At 40.3% G+C, this 12,050-nt stretch overlaps 2 protein-coding genes across 9 annotated transcripts in view; one reads left to right on the forward strand and one right to left on the reverse strand.

The window, feature by feature from the left end:
• Positions 1-7,853, reverse strand: part of LOC110828098 (insulin receptor) — a 52,048-nt gene extending 44,195 nt beyond the window's left edge. For 4 of the 7 annotated variants that reach the window (XM_022060441.2, XM_022060442.2, XM_087347159.1 and 1 more), the window contains exon 1: positions 7,613-7,853. The gene's annotated coding sequence lies outside the window, so the exon portion shown is untranslated. Of the gene's footprint in view, positions 1-7,568 lie in introns of all 7 variants that reach the window. The other 3 variants (XM_022060443.2, XM_022060445.2, XM_022060439.2) reach the window with 2 other exon arrangements.
• cin (Molybdenum cofactor synthesis protein cinnamon) overlaps positions 1-12,050 on the forward strand; it is a 114,871-nt gene that overhangs the window by 47,815 nt on the left and 55,006 nt on the right. The gene's annotated exons all lie outside the window — the stretch shown is intronic.

A 12,050-nucleotide genomic window follows, 5' to 3' on the forward strand; every position in this document is an offset into this window, starting at 1 on the left:
ATTAATGGCTAATGAAGTATTTTTGCATATAATTAAAGTATCGTAGTTAGAAGAAGCTGTGACGTCATTTAATGTGACTTTATACCGTCTCGTAATGGTATTCGACATTTTCAGTTACCGTATTTGCAGCTTAATGTTTCAGTATGAATTTTATCGTGAGAATTTAATGTTCTTTTTATTTTTCAAGTGCATCTCGTGATAATAATTTCCTTGTAATGTCTCCAGATCAAACTGCTCTAAACGAAAAGAATGCTACATAGTAGGGCGTTGGTTTCCATTCTTTATAGATAATTCTTTTAGCCGAGTTAAAGAAGCTACAAACTGAGTTAAGGTTTGGATTACAAATATAAAGGGATTCTAGGTCTATGTCCTCTCCGAGACCACTCCGCCGATACCCCGATGAACGCCGCAATAGGCAGAAGGAGAAATCCATAGCAGTGGCCAACACACTACTTATGTGGTTCTTAAAGAAAACGACAAAGAAGAAAGTAACCCTAGCTGAAATTTGTTTTTGGTTGGTGCCAACCTGTTTTTGTATTCGTTCAGCACTGCAAAATAATAACGCAGGCGTGTTACTACGACGCAGTTGGCACAGTCACGTGATGTCAGTGACGTATGTAGGTCTCTCTCTGTGTGTGTAAAATGAAGGCTGGTTCACACTATGGGGCGGGGGTCACGGTCAGGTCGCGGTCACGTAATTTTGACAAGATATAAAAATCCCATGGGGAGGATAAAAACCGAAGACAGCTTTGACTTTGGTGGTTGAAGCAGAGTTCTTAAAAAATTCTGCTTGTGATATTTCAGGTTTTCACGGTGACGAGTCACCTCACGGAGTCTTCGCCCGTCTTTTGAATAGTGCACGAACGTCATTCTCGTACATCTTGATAAAAGTGTCGTGCATCCACTTTCTCTTCTTCATCTGTACCATTTTTCTCAATTTCTTCACAAACTGCTGCCAAAATAAACTTTTCCACATCCGAACTGTCAGACATTCTGGTGCATACTACATCGTGCTCGTGTCCATATCCTGACCGATACCTGGCCCGACAATGTGAATGTTCCTGCCAGAATGTGTTCTCGCTCTGTCCGACACATGAATGAGACCTGCCCCATGGTGTGAATCAACCTTCAAAATGCGTTCATATACGCAGGCCTATATTCTACACCAGCAAGTCCCAATATGTACAGAATTATACGAATTACCATCACTCACACGCACCGTATGTTTTGGTGTTATCGATATTTGGAATGACGTAAAATTGGATATATAAGCCTCATAAAATTGTCACTATTGAGGAGTTTCTGCAGGCACAGCTATCAATTAAAGTAAAGTTCGTACGCACAGGCAGGTGTGTGAATTATATATTTATTTTTCAACTGATCACCATTGACTCTCATTCAAGTTAGGCTTATGAGATTTGTATGGACGTTACAAACATGGAAGGGATGCGAAACTCTGAGGTAACGGCTTATACATACCAAATTTAATATAATCAGAATCTGTTGTAACGGTAATGCACAGAACGGAAAACAAATATACTGCCCTTGTGCTTAATTAAGCACCACATCATGAAGACGTATGAGGGAGTATAAGTATAGCTCCATGAATTCCTAACCTTGGCACTATATAGAGCTTCACAACCCGGCCGGTTTATCCCTGGGATCGATCCTTTGGTACTTATTGGCTGGGATTGTGGGCGACCTCAGAGCCGGCCTGGATGCGACGGCGGAGATCTCTAACCCTATCAGAAATTCAACTCCGGCTAACAGCACGTAGATACTCCGGCAACATCATAATTGCTTCAAGTCAATCATACGTTCGTGTATCGCACTAAATTTTTCCTTTCCCAAAGTATCTGGGGAATATTAATTTTAGGGAATTTTCATAAATGAAAACGTATGAATATATTCTTAAATGAAATATATATAAAACTGGCCCATTCTACAGTTCGTCGGAGTTGCCAAGTATAGATCTTTTTTTAAATTCCTGTATGAATGGGACTGCAGAAATGTAATTTCCCTAAAATACTCAGGCAGTAACAAGCACCAAGTCACCAGATGAATATTTATCATCTATTCTCATCTTATTGGAGGAGTATAATTGTCAGCGAAGAGTTGGAAAGGCCATAGTTCCATATAAAACAGCTTGGCGTAGTTTTCATTCTGGCAAAAATTCTTTATATACAGCTACAGAAAAAGTAGATTAATATTTAAAACATAACGAGAAAGTTCGTTAAATACCTCCCCCCTCCCGAAACAAAAATGTATTGCATTTGTGGAACATGACTTTGGTAATTTTGTGTATTAAATTTATGACGAACAGAGGAAGACGCCTACGTTTAAAATATCGAAGATAGAACCCCGTACATAATACAAGCTTCCAGCTCATTTGCATGTATTACGCATGATGTTCCACTGTACAGATGGCCTCACTTGCCCTTCCATTATTTACATGCATGAAGCTACAACTAAGTTCATCTCATTTTTACGCCTCGTGGCCTTGTTCGCAGGAAGTATTATTTAATCCCATAGCCACTTACAGTCTTGAATAAGTATTGAAGAACACTTCTGTGTGAAACAAGTGATAAAAGACTACATGATGCATCTGACTTCCACAAAATATCTTGTTTATATGGAAGAAAGTGGGAATAACAATCATATCTTATCTATAAATGTACCTCTTTGTGCAATTCCATTGGAGGAGAGTTTTCTTGAAACGCCAGGTCCATTACCGTGTTCACAATTGCATGCCACTGGACTCTGTCCTGACACAGGTGAATCACAACGCCCACAGTTCTTTAAGATCCATTTTAATATCATCCCACAATTACTTCTCTTAAGTAGCCTCGTACTTTCAGGTTTCACGAAAAAATTGTGATGCATTTCTCGTCTTATTCGTGCTACATGCCATGCCTGTCTCATTCCCCTGGATCTGATCAGAAATTTTAGGGGAAACGGTGTTGACACACACACACACACACACACACAGGCATTCTGATAAACACAGCCTACCTGTCCTTATAAAATAACACAGTACGGCTGAAAATCGTTTATTTGCACATTAGACCGATTATTCTTAAACCTTTCTTTGTTTGTAACAGTGGTTCCAGAACTAAGAATGTTTCTACCCAAAAGCAGTTGGACCATGGAACTTGAAAACGCGAATCGATATAGCTCAGTCAGCAATAAGATTTTTTGCGTAATGGACAACGTGTTTCTTACCACAGGACATACAGGGAATTTTATATTTTCCGCTACATCGAGACCGACTCTCGGATCCATCCAGTCTTCTGTTCATGGGCAGATAAGTTTTTTTCCCAGGGGTTCAAGGGCTTGAAGCTGATCACTCACCTGAATCCAGTACTGAGATTCTCCTACAAGGCTTGGCTGCTTATGAACACATAGAAGTATACATTTTACAATTAAAAATATTCACGCACAAATTGAAAATCAAGATACCAAGATACTGTATGTACGAAATGAACATTAACATCGTGAAATTTGTTTGCTCTGTTAAATCATATTTTATTTACGAGGTGCGATCGGAAAGTTTACAGACTGCGCCTATAAAAACCCGTACACTTATCTCAGGTATTAAATTCATCCATCACCCTCGAAGTAGTTCCCCTGGGAGTGAACACAACGATCCCAGCGCCGCTGCCAAGCCTGGAAGCATCCCTGGAAATCTTTCTTTGTCAGCCTGTCAAGCACCATCTGCGATTCTGCCTGAATCTCTTCTATCGTCTCAAATCTCCTTCCCTTTAGTTGAATTTTCATCTTTGGGAAGAGAAAGAAGTCACACGGCGAATAAGGAGAGTGCGGGATGACGGCCATGGTGTTTGAGGCCAAAAACTGCCGAACTTTGAGGGCGGTGTGCGCTGGCGCGTTGTCATGATGCAGCAGCCAGTTGTGGTTGCGCCACTTTGCCGGCCGCTTCCGTCTCACATCTTCACGCAACCGCCTCAGGACCCCACAGTAAAATTCAACATTGACCGTCTGACCTGCAGGAAGAAACTCCCTATGGACGATCCCCTCCTGGTCGAAGAAACAGATCAGCATTGACTTCACATTGCTCTTGACCTGTCTTGCCTTCTTCGGTCGTGGTGACGATGGGCTCTTCCATTGTGAAGATTGCTGCTTCGTTTCCGGATCGTACCCGTAAACCCAGCTTTCATCACCTGTGATAACCTTAGAAAGGAAGTTGGGGTCGGTTCTTGCAAGATCTTTGAGCTCCTGACAAACGAGAAGTCGATTCTGCTTCTGGTCCTCAGACAGGAGCCTTGGCACAAACTTGGCTGCGATGCGTCGCATGTGGAGTTCATCCTTTAGAATCAGCTGACAGGTCCCATAGCCGATCCCAACAATGTCGCACAAGTCGTTGATGGTACGACGTCGATCTTCGTGAATGGCCTGCCGAATCTTCGTAACATTTTCGGGCGTTGTGCTCGAAGATGGTCGTCCAGAACGCTCGTCATCGACAGAGGTTCGGCCATTTTTAAAACGTGAATGCCACACAAACGTTTGTGCACGACCCATTGCGGACTCCCCAAATGCTTGCTTTAGCATTTCATAGGTTTCCGTAGCCGTTTTGGCGAGTCTTTGGAAAAATTTGATGCACACGCCATTCCGAAATCGCAGGAGGGTCGGTGTAATGCACTACCAAAACGCCCGTAACTAAGAAACAAATGCTAATTCGATGATGCCGGCTGGCACACTGATTCACAGAAGCTCGTACTACATCCGGTTCGCCCTCTATTGACACAGTCTTGAAACTTTCCGATCGCACCTCGTACATTCACCATCCTCAACGACAATTATTACACTTCCCCACACTACGTGTTCCAGCTACATTCCAACTGTATTCAGATTCATGTTATGTTAATATTCAATTTAAAATGTTTCCTAATAGGTTTATAAGAGTGACTTCACTATAACTGTCAATTACTGAACTATTACGACACTTTTTAAATTGAAATCACGACATGATTGCATTGTAGCTGAAGCGCACTGCACCATAAATTATGGTTGTTGATGGTGAATGTAAACAAATGTATTAATAAATTGGACAGTTGATCCCTCTTTTGAGCCCGCGCCCGCCTGCCTTTCCCTTGTCTTGGCTGTCTTAAATCGGTTCTCAACATCTTGACTGAATGACCTCTCGACTTGCGTAAGTTGATCGTCTGCTGCAGGTTATGCAGATTTATTTCATAATTGCAGATTATGTACAAAATAGTGATTAATTTTTACAATTATATGCAACCTAAACTCAATTAAGATATTTTTAGCTAAGGGCATGTGCATAAGAGGGCAAAGGGAAACGAAGCATCTGTACTCGCATTTTACATAGCGTCGTGAAATGCAAGAACGCGGCATCACGGAGCAATGCTTCAATAAACGTTTTACTTGGCATGAAAGTATTAGACAGGACCGGCCAAGAATATGATGCTGTCTGAAGAAAAACGTCGCATTGACTGAAGAAAGCGTAATTAACTATGTTTCCTTCATCTCCCACGTACTGTTCGGCCATCGTACAAAAATACTGTTTTCCATGGGCGGAAAATATCAATAGAGGCTTCCAATAATCAAATTCCATCAGCTAGGAAAACGTTGAATTGAAGGAGGAGGAAACCAACAAATTTTAATTCTTTGCGGCCTTGTTTATGCGCGGTCGTTGTCTAAAATACTGATTCGGGCGGGTGGCAAAATCAGCACCACCGGCCAATAATGCAATCAAAGCTCTACTGGCCTAGAAAAGCGGCAAGTCGATCCAAGAAAACGTTTCTTCTTCGTTCACCTCCAGGCTTTTCGCAGCTAGACTCGCCGCTCTACGGGTCACGCTCCGCGATGAAGATTTCGACGTGTTTACGCGGTTTCATTCCAAAGCGACAATTACGAAATCAGGTCCTTTGAGGTGCAAATGATAAACTTTCTTGTTGGTTGGGTGACCCGATCTTGGGAAACGGCGTGTCGGCATTCTTGGCTTGGCGTATTATTGCTTCACGTTAGCACCGAGCTGGATTAGCTCAGCGGTAACGGTGTCTGGCATTCGTGGGACACCGGTTCGCATTTCTACCGAGGTTGTATAGTTTTCTTTAACTTTTGGGGACGAATACTGATTCACAAGAAATAAATAGTAAATGACACTCCCACGTCCTTCCAGTAGTAACAATAAATGTCTTCTGTACTTGATAGAGAATTGTTTAATACCATTCCAGTTCGATTTACATCAACAGCCTGAGTGAGATTCCTTCCTTTCAAACTTTTATCAGGATAATGAGTTAAATGGCAGTGGAAGGTAATGTACAGCCGTCTACGTCGTCTGTCTGAAACCTCTAGAGATTGTCAAGGCATACCACTTTAGCAGACAAAGACAATTCAAGACGTTCAACACTAGATACTTTCCCTAAGAGAAAAATATCACAATATAAATTACTATACCATACAACGGGTAGGCGGAATACCTCAGTCAGTACAGTGGCTAGCTAGCAGACCGTGTTTGATTCCCGGCATGGTACGGATTTTGGGGCCCAGATAGCCTCCTTGTCAGTGTGCACAGGGGGCTTATGAGACAAATAACCACTCACCTCCATCAAAAATCAATGTCATGGCATGATGCTTTAATTAAGCTCACAGGCAATTTTCCGTTTGTACTGTCTTTTCAACCAAAACTGCCTTTTTAATAACAATTGTGCAGGCACACAAAAAGAGGTTTGCCCGCAATTTGTAGCTGTCGATTAAACCGAATATGGGGATTCTAGTAATCAGCATTGTGTTAAAACGGCATACAACAGGGCAGAAATACAGTCTAATTATGAAATCCTTCGAAGCTGGTTCTTAAGCTTGTGGTTTATGTTAATCATAACATTTGACGATATTTTCACGCAGTCTTGTTACTGAACTGTATGTTTTGCAGTGTCCTGCATATGTTAGGTCACCACTAATGAAGGTAATATAAGCTTTACCTAAAATGTCCCCTTCTAAACCTGGAAATTCCAACATGCTTCCGAAACGTCGTATGTGTTTATGTTATCCATAAAGTGGCCAACGTTCAAAAAACAACATTCTTCCATACTAAAATACTAAATATATAGAAAATTGAGTTTAAATGACGGCAAAAAAGATTCTCTCCGTTCTGTTGCCTAATTAGAACTAACAAAATCGCTCATTTTCAAGAAACTTTACAGTAACACTGAAATCACGTTCACTGTCACGATAAAACACATGTTCACATTCCCCCTTAAAATGCATATCGTATTCAATTTATTCCACACAGAAGCCCTTATAATAATTACGCACGCTGTTCACTGTAGTGATAAGTTATTAAACCTCTGAAGCCAAAGCTCGTCTAAATAATATTAAAAAATTCAGTCCGTACCGCAAAGAAAATACAACAGTTCACCATTACAAAGATCAACTAGTAAAGGAAATCCTTGCTGTTTATTCTGAGACTTATTCAAAACACATAAATACAAAATGCAGATTTACTACTGCTATAGCAGGTGGTACATATAGTTACCTCTGATCTTTAAATGGTTAATATAACTGGTAATATAAAATTGACTACTTACGGTATAATTAAATAGAAACACTAATTCAGCTTCGATATACAAACCTAAACAGTTTTCATCGCCAATTGTAACAGCACTGCAATTATTTCGCAGCTCTCATGGAGCGCCTACCTGATAACAGAACAAAACATCCGGATTGGTGAAAATGGCAACGGAAAGTGTCCTTGCAGGCTCACGACAAGCACTGATTCAATTTCATTGATATTAATACGCAGTAAGTGCCGAGAACGCTAGAACAATACGTGTGTACGACTCGCAAGCGACGCGCGTACTGCAGTGAGAAGGGAAAATCCAACAGTCGTAGCGCAGTGGAGGCACGTGTGACGTCATTAATTAAAGACCATTTTTGCAGGAAGCACTTGGAGATTTGGCTTTTCATTTCCCCCCTCCTCACCTCTGGATAGACTATTGCTCTGTTATTACAGTTATTGCAGTAGACTTTTTTTCTCTCTCGTAGCTCCCCAACACAGGATCGATGAAACCTGATAATAGCAATGCAATGGACAATGGACGTCTTCGCTTCTATGAGATCCTTAATATGTGTTTTGCAAGCAGGAGTCACAAAATAATAATTTAAAAAATAATAATAATCACAACACAGTCCAGAAATATGAGTGAAATAATTGTCTATGGGCTGGCGATCGTAGTTCGATTCCAGGCAAGGGCAGATGATTTTCTCCGGACCATTGCTGTGGCACGCCCGTTCTTTCGGTGTTTGATACTATGAGCTATTTCCCAGGGATAAAGTGGTACTTGAAACTTGAAACTTCCCACTCACTTCTGGTGATAATGGCGAAGAGAAACTGCCAACTCCCTGCTAAGAAACCTTCATAGTTCAGACCCTTTGAAAAATAGTCTGGTATTTTATATGCTTGTATGTAGACCATATAAAGTGACGTGGTTGGACCTGTTCTTCGCTCGACCAGGATAACGTTTCTAGTTCACTACCCACCAGCGACGTCCCTCCATTACTACTGAAAAATAACACAGTTCAGTTTGAAATATCGTCTCTGTCATAGTTTACTTATATCGTATTTCAGATAGCGTGTCAGGAGAATGGTCTCCGAACTGAATGACAAAATGGTTAGCACTTCTTAGTATTAGGCACGAAGGCAATCTTTAATTATTGGGGTGTTTCGATGTCTTTTGGATTAGTATTTTTTTTAAATATACCGCGGCAACTTGATTACTCGTCATTGGTCATAATAAGCCATTAGACTTAAGTACTTGGAGGGTCATTGCATGGTCCGAGAAAGAGACAATACAGATCTATTTGTCGACTGATACTTGCAGTACAGTCAAGTAGGTCGTGACCACCTCTTTCCACATCCTTTCAGATATACGCGGTTTCTTGCGGGTTTCTGCTGATCTGTCACACAACATTCTACAGTTCGTGAAACAAATTGATGAAATTACTCTGAGAAACATATTTCTTGTAATAACGATGCTCTTAATAAAGGCTATAACGTGGGATATGAATTCGTTTTCCTTGATGATAACAATTCCCACAAGTAATTGAGCACAGTGCTTGTTCGAAGTAAAGTGATGACCTAATAGAAGTTGAGTAACAAAAGACTGGAGACAAGCAGTGATGAATGCCATAATTTGTACCCTTCACAAATATTTTATGGTTTATGAATCAAAAAGAATGGGACGGGCATGTAGCACGCATTTGGTTAAATGTATTCAACAGATTCGTGAAAAAGTTAGAAAAATACATTGTTATATATGCGTCTGTGTAGAAATCGGATCTTCGAAGTTTGGTTTTAATTTAACTGATTGGGGATGAAGTCCGATGTCCATTCCTGTGAACATTAACGCGAGTAAGAAAACTCCTTTTCGTGGGTTTAACCGGATACTTCGTAAATGTAGATTCTAGAAACAAGTTTTGAGTACATCGGGACAGAGTCTGGGGCGTCAGCTGCAGTGGCTTTGGTGTTTGCATCACGTTATACCTAAATCGAATGGGCGACAGATTTCTCCTCAAGCTTGTATATTTTTACTCACCACCTCATCATCCATAGCATCCATTAACTCTTTGAACCCGAAAGAGAGAGAGATAGAAGAGAAAGTGGAAGGAGTAAGTTCGTCTAAATAATGTTTAAGAATTCAGTTCGTACCGCAAAGAAAGCACCACACTTTACCATTGCAACGATTAACTGGTTTATGGTGTTTAAGGGAATAGTCGCTGTTCACATACGAAACCCATAAATACAAATTGAAGAGCTATCGATTGTTGAAGCAGGTGGTACGTACAGTTACCATTGGGCTTCAAAGGGTTAAGAGTGGTGTTAGTGCTTCAGGATGGCTTTTCCTTGTTTGTGGTTTCTATATGTGCTCACTTTCTGTCTGTTTTCTGTATCTACAGTGAATTTCGTTTGTTATGTGTGTCTGACTTGCTTTCCTTGGTATTGTATTAATTTAAACTCACTTTCCTCGTCTGTTAGGGCTGCAGACTTAATTTTCTTGTCTGTTCCGTGTATAGGTTCTTACAATCATGGCGTGGTTGCGTTGAATGTAGGATTTATTATTGATACTCCACTAGATCTATAACTAACCATTACCTGCCAATTCATCTGCGCTTAATTTTAACTAGTATATAATTTAGTTGGTATTGGTGACGTGTAGCTAACGGTGCTTGCATGTTCACTATTATCATCATGCTAAACTTCACTGACGTTTACGACAGGGGCTTGGAAAATAAGATACTGTCAGTTTCTCCAGGCAAATTTCAGGACAGTGCCTGAAATTAGGTCACGATAGCTTCCTTCTATATCCTTTACAATTCATTATTCATACTCATTAGACGCTGTATAGTCTGAGCTACTGAAGGCGTCGAAAAATACATCAGAAAATATTTTCTAATAATCACTGCATTTGTTCTCAACTTTACCAGTAATCATGAAGAGTGGTAAGGTGTAATTGAATGAGTACACGAATTTTTTAATGGGAGGTTAAAATTGATCGTATAAAGATCCTGTGTGAGGGTATGGATAGGATTCGTCTCGATCAGGGCAGACAACAGTGGTGGGATCTTGTGAACTAGGTTCAGGTTCCAAAAGAGGCTGGAAACCTTTTTCTTCTTTTCATCTCATGGTGAACGCTTAACGACAAAAATTATTGTTCAAAATTCGTAACGCACTGTTAGTGCAACACACAAGTCTGAGATGTTAACGGTAAACGGGTCATTTCTCTTCGGACATAATTTCTCGGGAGACGACACTAAAACATTTATGCGATGTTACTGCATGGAAAATTTTGTTCTGTTGCTACGCAACTCGATTTGCACTTGGTCCTTTTTATAACGAGTATTCAGCGATTTACTTTTGTGACGTAACGTGTTCTTGTGAATCAAATTTTTCCCCACACCCGACGTTTAATACAGAATCCCTTTGTTCAGTAGGCTTTTGTTAAGTTACTTAACGTCGATGATATGAAAGGGTGATCGCTTTCGCCGAGCTTGAAATAAATGAGGAGAAATCGGCCGTGGCCTGTCAACGTAGGGACTGAGGATAACCATGAATAACCTCAGATAAGATACCCGGCATAAATTCGAATCGGGCATCTCCTAGCAGAACTTATGCTCGTGATCAGTCAGTTACACCATCTCGCTGGAAAATGTACTTCGAGTGTTGTATATCGAATATAGTCTATAATTTCCTACAGTATATCTGCTATGCATCTCCTGTGATGTTAATTTATTTAATAATTTAAAGCATTGTGCTAACTATGTGTGCTATGGATTTGTATTATTCTCCGAATAAATAGCTATTAACAACTTCGAGTAATTGATCTTTGTAATGGTGTTTTATTCGAGACAGGAAATTAATTTTTAAATGTTTTTAAAATGTGCTTCAAAGGGTTAAGTAATTACTTTGCAGATCATAATCTGGGCGGCTCAGACAGTGGGTTCGCGGTAGACAGGAATCTCGCAAGGTTCAGAATTGAATGTCTGCCTTGTTCTGCGTTGTGACGTTCTCTGTAATAGTAACCTTGTGATGGACTGATCATTATCCAAGGCGACTACCAGACGTCAAACTGCTTATATTTTCAAAATTAATTCTGAATCTCAATATGCCAGACGACCTTAAACGTGAAACGTGGAGATGAAGTCATAGGTCTGTGTAGTTATTTGATTTTGATAAACAACAGAGCTGGGTGTTATAAATATCACACTCATATCACATGTCACCAACGCACGTTGCAGGAGTCCATTGCACTGCATCAGATAATAAATAATTCCATAAGCCCACACACACTTATAGGGTGATTACCATTAACCATTTTAAAGACCTGCGATAACTGTAATTCCGCTTGCTTTAAAATAAGTAATTCTCCATTTTATGTTTACGATTTCGTCGAGTCTCAGTGTTAACAGTGGTTATTTCATTGAAGAACATTTACCACTTGATGGTAGTAAAAGTTGTTCAGTGAAATAATCACTTTCAAGTGTTTTCTCTGAGGTTCGTACTGAATTCTTTA

This window comes from Zootermopsis nevadensis, unplaced genomic scaffold (genome assembly GCF_977971745.1).
Source record: "Zootermopsis nevadensis isolate Lab colony 2312 unplaced genomic scaffold, Znev_1.0 Znev_ptg000011l, whole genome shotgun sequence".
In the NCBI taxonomy this organism is placed as follows: domain Eukaryota; kingdom Metazoa; phylum Arthropoda; class Insecta; order Blattodea; family Termopsidae; genus Zootermopsis; species Zootermopsis nevadensis.